The sequence below is a fragment of the Triturus cristatus genome, chromosome 4_2, assembly GCF_964204655.1.
Source record: "Triturus cristatus chromosome 4_2, aTriCri1.1, whole genome shotgun sequence".
In the NCBI taxonomy this organism is placed as follows: Eukaryota; Metazoa; Chordata; class Amphibia; order Caudata; family Salamandridae; genus Triturus; species Triturus cristatus.
This window is the reverse complement of record NC_140586.1, coordinates 251,564,923-251,576,935: the sequence shown is the minus strand read 5'-3', so window position 1 is coordinate 251,576,935 and position 12,013 is coordinate 251,564,923. Positions and strand designations below refer to the sequence as shown.

Here is a 12,013-nt window from a genome sequence, read left to right as displayed (position 1 = left end):
CCCTTTCGAACTCCTGTACGGGCACCCTGTGCGAGGGCCCCTCAGCCTAGTCAAAGAAGGTTGGGAGATGGCCCCCCTAAAGACCCCTCCAGACGTCTTCAAGTACCTCCTGGCCCTACGTAATCAGACCCGGCGCTTCAGGGAGATGGCCAAGGCGAACCTCGAGGCCAGCCAGGAAGACATGAAGAGATGGTATGATCACAATGCCTCCTCCGTCGAGTTCGAACCTGGACAACAAGTGTGGGTGATGTCCCCCACCGAACCATGTGCCTTGCAAGATAAGTGGACGGGGCCCTTCAAGGTGGTCGAGCGCAAAAGCCCCGTCACTTACCTCATCGACATGGGGACCCCCCGGAACCCCCTTAGGGTCCTCCACGCCAACAGACTCAAACCACACTTTGTGCGCTCAGAACTCAGCCTCCTGATGGCTACAGACAGTGGAGCAGAGGAGGACTCCGAACCCCTCCCGGATCTCCTGAAGACTCAGGAGAACGACGGTTCCGTGGACGGGGTCCGGCTCTCCGATGCCCTCACCCCAGAGCAACGCCAGGGCTGCCGGGACCTCCTGCTGTGGTTCGCTTCACTGTTCTCCCTCACTCCCGGGGTCACCCCTTGGTGCTTGCACGACGTGGACACCGGGGACAGTCCCCCTATCCGACACCGGGCCTACCGCGTACCAGATCGGGTACGGGCCTGTATACAAGAGGAAGTGGCCAAAATGCTCACGATCGGGGTCATCGAGCCCTCGGACAGTCCCTGGGCCAGCCCGGTTGTATTGGTCCCCAAAGCCGCTGCCCCCGGCACCACACCTGAACTAAGATTCTGCGTCGACTACCGGGGCTTGAACGCTGTCACCCGAACCGACTCTCATCCTATCCCCAGAGCGGATGAATTGATCGACCGGCTGGGGGCCGCCCGCTACCTCAGTATCTTCGACCTAACAGCGGGCTACTGGCAGGTCAGTCTCACGCCCCGGGCTCCAGAACGATCCGCCTTCTCCACCCCCGATGGCCACTACCACTTCAAGGTCATGCCCTTTGGCATGAAGAACGCCCCCGCTACATTTCAACGTCTTGTGAACCAGGTCTTGGCGGGGCTCGAAGAGTTCAGCGCTGCCTACCTGGACGATATCGCTGTATACAGCCGCCACTGGTCCGACCACCTCCTCCACCTCCAGGAGGTCCTACAGGCCCTCCAGCGGGCCGGCCTCACGATTAAGGCCGGCAAATGCCAAATTGGTCAAGGGTCCGTGACCTACCTGGGGCACCAGGTGGGGAGCGGGCTGGTGGCCCCGCTGCAACTTAAGATTGCTGCCATCCAGTCCTGGCAGCCCCCCGTCACCCAGACCGAAGTCCGAGCCTTCTTGGGGCTCACCGGCTACTACCGGCGGTTCGTGAGGGACTACGGCAGCATTGTGGGGCCCCTCACGGGTCTCACGTCCAAGAACCAACCGAAGCGGATTAACTGGACCCCCGATTGTCAAGAGGCATGACGAAAAGCTGAAGGCCGCCCTGTGCACCGCCCCTGTGCTCCAGGCCCCCGATTACAGTCGGGAATTCGTAGTACAGACAGACGCCTCCGACCACGGCATCGGAGCGGTTCTTTCCCAAGTGAACCCCGAGGGTCATGACCAGCCGGTGGCCTTCATCAGCCGACGTCTCCTGGCCCGAGAACAGCGCTGGAGCACCATCGAGAGGGAGGCCTTCGCAGTGGTGTGGGCCCTCAAAAAGCTCCGGCCCTATCTCTTCGGTACCCACTTCCGGGTACAAACCGACCATAGACCCCTGCAGTGGCTGATGCAGATGCGGGGGGAAAACCCAAAACTATTGCGCTGGTCCATCTCCCTGCAGGGAATGGACTTCACCGTGGAGCACCGACCGGGCCAGGACCACGCCAACGCAGATGGCCTGTCCCGCTTCTTCCGCCTCGACGAGGAGAGTCCCCAAGGAGATGGGTGACTCTCCCCGCCTTCAGCTGGGGGGGACGCATGTTGGACAGGCCACACGAAGGGCTTGCTCCCTCCCCGCATGACAGGGCCCAAGCCCCGGCCCCCCAGGCGCGACCCACGAGAATCACCCGCACCCCGTCTCCCGACGGAACTCCTGCCCTCGGACCTCCATGTATCACGGGCCCAAGCCACCACCGGCTCCCTCGGTCGGGTCAAGCCGCCATCTTGGGCCCTGCGCCACGAGGCCGCATGGCCTCCCCCCGACCCTAACCCTGGGCCTGGCCGGCCCCGACATCCCGGCACCACCATCCACCCAGGAGGTGAGCGGACCACTTGGCAGGTCAATGGGAGAACGAAGCGCCAAGGACTCTCCCCCGCCAGGTGACGATCGCCTCCAGCTCCCCCAGGCACCGGCTCCACCCCCCGCTGGGTGTCTGGACACCTTCATCCCGGGCCCTCCGACCTCCAAGTGCGAGGGTCCGGACATCAAAGGGCACCTGCCCTACAACTGGAGCAGCTCCGGAGCAGGAAGGCAGTTGTATCCTGGAGTCGAGAGACACCGAGAGAACTCAGCCTTGACGGACTACTGGCGCTGCCGTAGCCCTATCTTGTGAACTATCGACCTGCCTGCTGGCGCTGCCGCGGCCTTCTGCAACATCCATCCTCGTCGGGACCTGCTGGCGCTGCCGCGGCCCGTTGTAACGACCATCTTCACCGGGACCTGCTGGCGCTGCCGCGGACCGTACATCGACCATCTTCACTGGGACCTGCTGGCGCTGCCGCGGACCGTGTATCGACCATCTTCACTGGGACCTGCTGGCGCTGCCGCGGCCCATACCAGCTAGACCACCAAGCTCGAGGATTGTGAGCTACCCACCATACCACCTCAACTACCAGACTGGTAACCAGACTGTCCCGCTACCCCCTTTTCCCATCTTGAGAGACTTGAATCGAGGGGACCCCTGAGTCCAGACCTCCTTGTACCTTTTCATCGTACCTTAAGAAGTGCTTATAAAGAACGCTAACTCATCTCCTTGTGTGGTGTCTGTCTGTGGGGGGGAAGTTATTTATCTGTACGATCGCTGGAGACGGCTCTCCCCGGAGACCTCTCCCCTTGTCCTCGGCCGACCCTCCCGGTCCGTCTAACAGTGCCTTATTTATGTAGCCATAGTTTTTGACTTATGTTTTGTGGAGGCGTCGATCTTTTGCCAATTGCGTCTTCACAACAGAGGTGATTTTGCACCTTGATCAATTGGCAATCGGTGTCCTTGTCACGTTCACTTTTATGTCAATTGGTTAACCTGAAGAAATCATTCCTAAGGGATGCCACCAAGGGAGGTGCTGTATGAAAAGAGTAAGTGGGAGAAGCTCCCCTGAGAACAAAACCTCCGAAAAACAACAACCAAGTTTGCAATTACCATGTAAACTCGAGCCTACTAGGTTGTATCATTTCTTTCTAAAAGGTGCTTAATTTTAAGACCATTTGTCAAACTAGCAACTGGGATTTCAAGGCAGCCTTGTGTGCTTCTAACCTTTGGAGACAATAATGAATATAATTATACTGCCATTATAACGTTGTCAAAGATACAATTTATACTTGGAAATGTATTTATTTAAACATCAACTAACCTGCCAGAAAATGTTTTTTTAAAGTACATCCAAATTGCAGAAAATTGTATGGTCTGTCCACTGGATAATTAATGTAATTGACATATTTAGGTTTGATATTTGTAAACTAGTGCTAATGGTGAAATCCTAAGAATTTTTTTTGATTTACTGAAAAAAGTATTAAATGATGAAATGTCACCCTGTACAATTGATAACATTCGGTCTTTTTGTGAAATTTATTTATAAATAATGGCTTACAGATATTTTACAGGGAAAATAATTGTTTTGATTTTTTTGACGATAGTTATATTGCCCTGCTTGAGATGCATTAGATTTTGATAATGGGATCAAGTGGCCTTTTTGTTAAGCTGCTGAGGCAACATTATGTGTAGCTTTAACCAGTCTGTGTTCTTTAATGTATTTACTTTCCTGACGCAATGGCATTTTAATTGTTGATTTATGGCTGTACTACTTGCACATTTTTGATGTGGTGTAAAACCCACCATTTGAATCCATTTTTTTCAAAATGTTCTTGCGGGGGGAGAACCCCCCCGCACCCTCCTTTTGCAATTCAGGCTCACTCGCTTGTTGCATTAGGGTACAACATTTTTCACCTCCCCACTTTCAAAATCCACAGGCCGCCCTGCTTCCAGCCCACTCCGTTGCTCCCTTGTCGGTTGCGTCTCCTTCCCTTCCTGGCCCTCACGGTTCCCTCACCCCAAATGCGTCCTTCTCTCTCACCCGTTGCTTTTTCTCCTCACCCCTGCTCTCCATGTTGCTCCTCTCCACCCGGCTGTCTCTTTTGCTCTCCCTACCTGAGCCCATCTCTCCCACCCTAAAAAAAATGCTTTTGCACTACTTTCTTTTTGCGACCCCCAACTTGGCGGAGGGGGGTGCTTGCATCGTTTTGTAGGTAGATGCACATGCCTACAAAATGGTGAGAATCATAGTGCTTTTCTTTTTCTTTAACCATTGTGCTGCACAGCATGGGGGACGCTGGCTAAAATCCATTGGCAAAGCCATCTGGTTCCAGAGGCTAGGTCTATTAGCTTTGCCAATACCTGTTTCAAATCATTGTGTTTAATGTGATAGGTGTGCAGGCTTTGTGTTGTTCACACATTTATTTATCCCTGGAGCATGTCAAGAGATGTGGCAGGCACAGATTTCAGTGAATCATCCTTCTGAGAGATGCTCCCGACCCTGTCCTTAGCAATCCTCCTGTTCAGCTATGGCAGTCCTGACTGCTGCTGGAGAAGATGCCAAAGAAGGGAAAAGTGGACATGTCCCTCGCTTGCATTGCAGATCCTATTCTTTCTATACAGGAGCGAGGATGTACAGTTTACGTTCATGCAACTAACTTGAAGGTGTCAATGTAAATGTGAGCATTGACATGTACATGTATGTCCTTTAACGCTTTTTACTGTCAGTGCTGCTCCACTGGGTGATGTGAACATCAACAAGCCCGTGTCAGCATTCCTTTATGATGTGTGTGAGTCAATGCATGAGAGTGGGCAAGCACCCATGTTTTTTTTATGTATGGGGACAAGGCTGAAAATGCAAGTACAACTCTTGCACTCAGGGTCGGATTAGGACAGATAATGGGTCTGGGCTCCGAAATAAAAGTGTCCCACTTCAGGGAATTAAATAGCCAAAAAAAGCGGCACACGCTTGTAAAATGGGACAATTTTTGATTTGTAATGACACTGCCCTATAGGCCAGTCTTGCGCTCACCTCCTCACTCCTGGCCTCACCGTAGACTGCGTTTGGACTTCGCCTTGCGCTCACTGCCTCACGCCTGGCCTCGCCTTAGATTGCGTTTGGGCTACGCCTTGTGCTCACTGCCTCACTCCTGGCCTCCCCTTAGATTGCGTTTGTACTTCGCCTTGCACTCACTGCCTCACTCCTGGCCTTAGAGTGCGTTTGGACTTCTGATATCATAATGTTGGAGGCATCATTGTTTTTTTATGAGTAGGGTCCATGGTGTTTGGCCTCTATGGACAGGGCTGTTGTTCCCTCGCCCCCTGCAAAGCACTATACATAAAACATCAAAGGAGGTGACCATAATCACTTACATTGACAAAGGGGGGATGATTCTAACATATCCAAACTTTCACAGAAAAAAACAGAACAAAGGTTCATAGGAATGAAACGAGAACAAGAGAGCGTAGAAGTTGGGTAAAGTGAGGTGAGAGTAATTTACAATAGAACTAGTGACGAAAGAAACCTCAGACAGAATTGTTAATGTTAGTTGAACTTATAAAGCGCACGGTTACCCTGGGGTGTCCTGGCGTTAGCTCCGTGATCTGGACTTACTAAGGTCAGTCAACCAAGAAATGTGCAGGTTTCATTCTCTGTACTAAACATAACGTTTGGCTTGTTTTGCTGTTCTCAGTTGTCAGTATGGGAGAATTTCTTCCACTTGATAAAGTAAAATTAGTCAAATTTTTTTCTCTAAACTTACAGAAGTAGACATTACAAATAGGAAAGAGTTTTAAAACAATCTGCAAAAAGAAATCACATTAGATTCATGGGGCACGTGCACCTCCATCTCCCGGGACCTGCAGGCGTACCAGGGTCCAACATGCGCATATTTCCGTGAATGACATACAGTTAAGCCAAGCCAGCATTGTTCTCCATGAACAGTAATTTCTTATCTCACTTAATGTAAATATGTATGTGACTAACATAACAAAAAAAACAAAAAAGAGCACTAAAAAATGCAAATGTGTTACATGTGACTAGAAATAAAAGGAATACATTACCAATAGGGTTAGTAGCGACCTACAACTAGCATAGGTCACTCAGATTTTTTAAATGGAACCCACACTCTGAATCAGAAGAACCCAATTCAATTTGTAAAACCCAGTAACTGTTCAGCGGTTTAGCGTTTGCACTGAGGTTTCTGCAGCCTTGACAGTAGCCAGCCATGTGGGCACGGGCATCAATTGAAGGTCTCGGTAGGTAGCAGACACTCCACCTCCCTTTCTGTTTTGGTGCCGCGGACACTTTCTTTGAGACCTTCGGCTCAGGGGTTGTGAGAGGGGTGCTAGGAAAAGAAAGCAAGCACAGCGGTCTAAAAGTCTTGTTTGAATTGGTTAGTGCTTAGCCAAAATTACCTTTTCTCGGTCCTGCAGTAGCCACTGTGAACCTGTGAGGGTCTACAGGTGATACACATAGTGTGTCCTCCTACTCCCTAGTATTCCTCCTGTCTGGTCTTGCATTTGCTTCAAAATTGTGCCTACCACCAATGTGTATAGTATGCCTGCTGTTTGAGTGCAGGCTAAGGTGAGCAGGAAAGGAACAAATTGGAGTCTATGACCTGTGCATGTTATTATTGGGGCTGCCCAACAGGCTTTGATAGAGTGGTGCACTGTGCGGCTCCAGGAGGACTACTTAGTGGCCAGTACATCAGACGCAGCTGAAGAGGAAAGCAGGGTCCAGTATGTACTACCACACCACACACCAGCACATGTCTGTCGTCAGCAGTCTGTTTATTAGGCAGGCAAATCCGTTGGCCCACCACAGCTCCATTCCCATCCCCGCTCCTGCGTGTAGCCACTTTTACTTAGTGGTAAGCAGGTGATGGTGCAAGAACGATCTTTGATAAGGATGAAATATAGGACTCCGCTGACGTCACAACCAGAGTTGATGTTATTATGGAGTCGTACAACGCTATTACCCCGCACGCAGAGGGACTGCTGGAAAATATTCCGGATCCAGACTGGCGCCTGGAGAGAATTCAAAAGTTAAGGAATCTGCAGCTAGATGTCTCTATCAGATACATTTATACAAATGTATTGGAAGGAAAGGATATTGATCTCAGATGTGATTCAGGGTCCTTCATGACACACCCACAAATTAGCAAATCAATTGCTTTAATAGACAGTAACAGTGTAAATGTGATCGACACAATAAAGAGCCTGGAAGTATTAACATAGGTCAAATGCATGATAAAATATCTAGCACATTGAGAAGCACCCCCAATGATTTGGGGTGTGTCCCCCAGGCACTGGTTAAAGGTCGCACAAGCGGTTATTAACTTCTGGAGTGAAAAAAGTTCATCACAAATTGAGGTTTTCTTAAGCTGAAGTTTTACTGTTTTCTATTGCATCATAGAAAATCAAATGACAGTTTTAGTCCGTGAGCGGCAATATCTCCATTGCATTATGCGGTTACATGGTCATTCCCAATGCATTTCGGCAGGATCTGCCTTCGTCAGGGGAAATCTGTGAACAATCATACGCATCATGAGTGTGCTGTACGAGGATATAGAGTGCCTTATTTAACCAACGCTGAAAAGTGAGTGGGTTAGTGAATATGTATTCTGTGACAGTGAATAAATAAATACATGGGAGAATATGTGGGTTGGTGTCCGTGTGTAAGCAATAGTAACAAAGGTATAGGTGGCGTGTGACTGACTAATAAGTTATAATCGGGCGTGTCTCACATTACTGAAGAGTGGTTTACGAGGAATGGTGGAACATGCCGGTAAATATCATGATTTAATAGTGGGAAGTGCCGGGTTCGTGCTGTTAACAATAACGAGTGTGAATAGTTTAAAAAAAACGTGGTTAACCAAATTTCACATGCCGCTACTACCGGAGATGATATGCGCTTACCGAATGTGCAGCAATAGTAACAAAGGTATAGGTGGCGTGTGACTGACTAATAAGTTATAATCGGGCGTGTCTCACATTACTGAAGAGTGGTTTACGAGGAATGGTGGAACATGCCGGTAAATATCATGATTTAATAGTGGGAAGTGCCGGGTTCGTGCTGTTAACAATAACGAGTGTGAATAGTTTAAAAGAAACGTGGTTAACCAAATTTCACATGCCGCTACTACCGGAGATGATATGCGCTTACCGAATGTGCAGAGTTCTGGCGCGCGGGCTCACTGGCGTGGTGGTGTTCGAGTCTCATGCAGAGATTTAGAAAGCGGATAGTCACGTGTGGGTAATCACGTGATACGGGTACAAAATGCGTTAAAAAGTGAAAAAAGACTACGCCGAAATTAGTAAATAGGTGTATGGAAAGAAGATCAAAGGTGTGCTAGGGTAATTGGAGATGTGAGATACGAAACATGGTTAGTAAAATAAAAAATGAGAAATGAGAAAGAGCGATCAGACTGAAAAGAACGTGAAAGAGCATGAAAACAATATGAATGGGTGTTAGAATTAAGGTGGAAAAACAGTAGTATTTCAAAAAGGGCTAAGGGGTCTGTCCGTTGGTTAACAGAATTGAATTAAATTAAACAAAGGAAAAAGGTAGGGATGAAAGGGTGAAAGATGGTAACAACATTATTGAAATAATAGTAACAACATTTTAGAACAGAACATGAGTGAGGATATCATGGAAGTTCGGATGAAACGTTACTGGTGGTCAGTCTTTCTCTCGATGACTAGTGATGTTATAGGTAACACGCGAATTCTATGCGATCATTCATTCCATTGGGTTTCATGGAATTCAGCAAATAAATCCAATGGTTTTCCCGTTGCAGTAGAAATTTGTGGTTGTCTCTCCCTTCTTTCTTCTCAATGGTTTCCAAAATGCAGAATCTCAACTGGCTGACTGAATGCATTGCTTCTGCGAAATGTTGGGCAACTGATGACTTAGATTGTTTGGTTCTGATGTTTGACTTGTGTTCATTTATTCTGACTTTGATTTTTCGTTCAGTTTGTCCAACATAAACAATGCCGCAAGGGCATTTGAGGATGTATATGACGTTGGAAGTGTCACAAATAGCTGTTGTTCTGACTTTGATTTTATGCCCTTTCAGGGGATGTGTTATGTATGAACCTTTGATGACGTTGTGACAGTTGTTGCAGTTTAAGCAAGGGATTGTACCTTTGAATGTTTGCTGGATCTTTGGTTGTTTTTGTTGCAAAATTTCCCCAATGTTTTTACTCCTGGTGAAAGCAAAGATCGGTGTTTCATCGAATATATGGTTGAAGTCTTGTTCCAATGTGAGAAGTTGCCAATGTTTGCGAATGATCCGTTTGTATGAAGTGCTCAAAGTAGAGTACTTGGATACTATAGTGATTTGGTTTGTCGTGTTTTTAGTTTGAGGCTTCAAAAGATCATTGCGGGTCTTAGTTGATGATCGTTCCAGTGCTTGGTGCAGTACGTGATCAGGGTATCCACGAGATCTGAATCTGTTCATTAAGGTATCCATTTGTGTATTGGATCTGATGGGGTTGGAAACAATTCTTTTGATCCTGAGCATTTGTGAATATGGAAGATGTTGTTTGAGGGGTAACGGGTGAAAGCTGTGATAATGAAGGGTGTTGTTTCTGTCCGTGGTTTTCCTAGGATCAAAAGAATTGTTTCCAACCCCATCAGATCCAATACACAAATGGATACCTTAATGAACAGATTCAGATCTCGTGGATAGAAGTTAATAACCGCTTGTGCGACCTTTAACCAGTGCCTGGGGGACACACTCCAAATCATTGGGGGTGCTTCTCAATGTTCATATTTACACTCCCTCTCGGAGAGTGATACCCCGTGAGCACGGTACAACTTTAAAAACTTTGGATAGCCTCAGGTAGTGCGCGTACTACCCTCTTCTTTTGTACAAAATATCTAGCACAACATTATGCAGAACATGGCCACAGTGTTATACAGCTCCACTTTCGGATGTGTGAAGTGTTTTAAGATCTTTCTGAGAAAGAGATTAAACGAGTTTTGAATGAGAAATCTGGTGGATCGTATTTAACACTATAATTTCAGATGCAGAAGTTACTTTTTCCTCTGATAAAAGTGTTTTATAAAGTGAAAATTGTTTAAAAAAAATCTTTACAGGGAACTGAAGTTGTGATGTATATAAGACGTGCTATATAGAATTCATCTAACAAGGCAGTGAAAAGTAGCATAGCTGAAAGGGAATGGATGTAATAAAATGTAGAGAGAAGAATAGTTAATGTCTTTGGTAGTTTGACTTTAGAATTCTACGGAAATATATTTTGAGTTAATTTAGTTTAAAAATAAAATTACACCCGATCCAGAGTAATTTTGGGAGGGAGGAGAGATTGTACGATTGATTATGATTGAAGGAAAATGGATAGTGGATTCTGGAAAGTGTTTGAAGGAATATTTTCATAGAGAGAGAGAACTGAGGGGCATACTATCAAGGACGGCGTTAAAATTATCGCCAGTTTAGCGGCAGAAAACTGCCGCTAAAGCGGCGATAATGGGCTTGATAATATGCCCTGGAGAATTCCAATAGAAGCCCATGTTCACACCAGAACATAGACTTCTATTGGAAATCTCAAGGGCATATTATCAAGCCCATTATCGCCGCTTTATACCGGCGATAACTTTTAACGCCGTCCTTGATAATATGCCCCCAAGTTTAAAATGTGCAGTCTGAGTTTAGAATTATATTTAAAAATATGTTGTATTTATTTTAATATGGAAATCAAAATTACTTCAGATCAAGGGTAATTCATCATCAAAATGAGTCTAAATATATTGATCAGGTGAAATGATAAAAATCCTTTTCATAATAACTAAGCAGAGTGGTCATGTGATTTATTGTAACAATAAAACGTAAGGAAAACGTTTGAAAACCATTCCATTTGTGTGCTCTCAGAGTGATCACTAGAGATTAGGAAGCACAGTTAATTTGAGAAATTTGTTTATAAAGAGGGGCTCAGTGTTGTGCGTGGAGGGGGGTTGTGTGCCTTTGGGTTTGGATGCAGGCCCCATGGCCAACCCCAAGCAGCGCATGGCCAGACTGGGGCTTGGTCAACCACAGGAATTGTCTGCAGTGCGCAGCCAACCCCCTACTGTGCATGGCCACAGACTGTGTATGGCCTGAGTTAGCATAGGGCCTGGCCAAAGGGTAAGGCCTGCAGCCGGCCCTCTCGTCCTGCATGGCTGAAGGCTGTAAGCAGTGGGGGAATGGGTGCAGGGTCAAGCCAGAGGCCAGGCCCTGTGGATAACCAACGGTTGCACACGGTCAAAAGCTGTGCTTAGTGGGGTAGTTGGGTGAATATGGTAAAAAAAACTCCAGCTATTTACTAAAAAAACTATAAAAAGAAGGGTAAAGTGACATTATTGTCCTCTATGGTAATATGAGTTTACCTTACGTGAAAAAAAACTTCAAGGAAAAAAACAAAGGTTAAGGTGAAGTTATAGTAATAAAATGTTAACTTACATTAAAAAAAACCTAAGAAACTCACTGAAAAAAGAAAAGGTTATAATGCTGTTATAGTTATGTGTTGAGATAACACAAAAACTAACATTTAGAAAACAAAAAAATTATAATATTCACCAGGTAAAGTTTACTGAGCTGACTTTAATTTCCCCCTGCCATGCACTGCTTATGACCTCACATATTACGTCACTCATTACATGTTAAATAACAGCATCTGTACCCTTCCTTATTCCTCCTCTTGACCCTCTCCCTACCCTGTCTGCTCCCGACTTTGATTCCTTTTCTCTTTTTCCACT

The 12,013-nt window shown here is 46.8% G+C and overlaps 1 protein-coding gene across 1 annotated transcript in view; it reads left to right on the top strand.

Moving 5' to 3' along the window:
- Positions 1-12,013, top strand: part of LOC146833580 (guanylyl cyclase C-like) — a 619,755-nt gene that overhangs the window by 563,642 nt on the left and 44,100 nt on the right. The window lies entirely within an intron of this gene.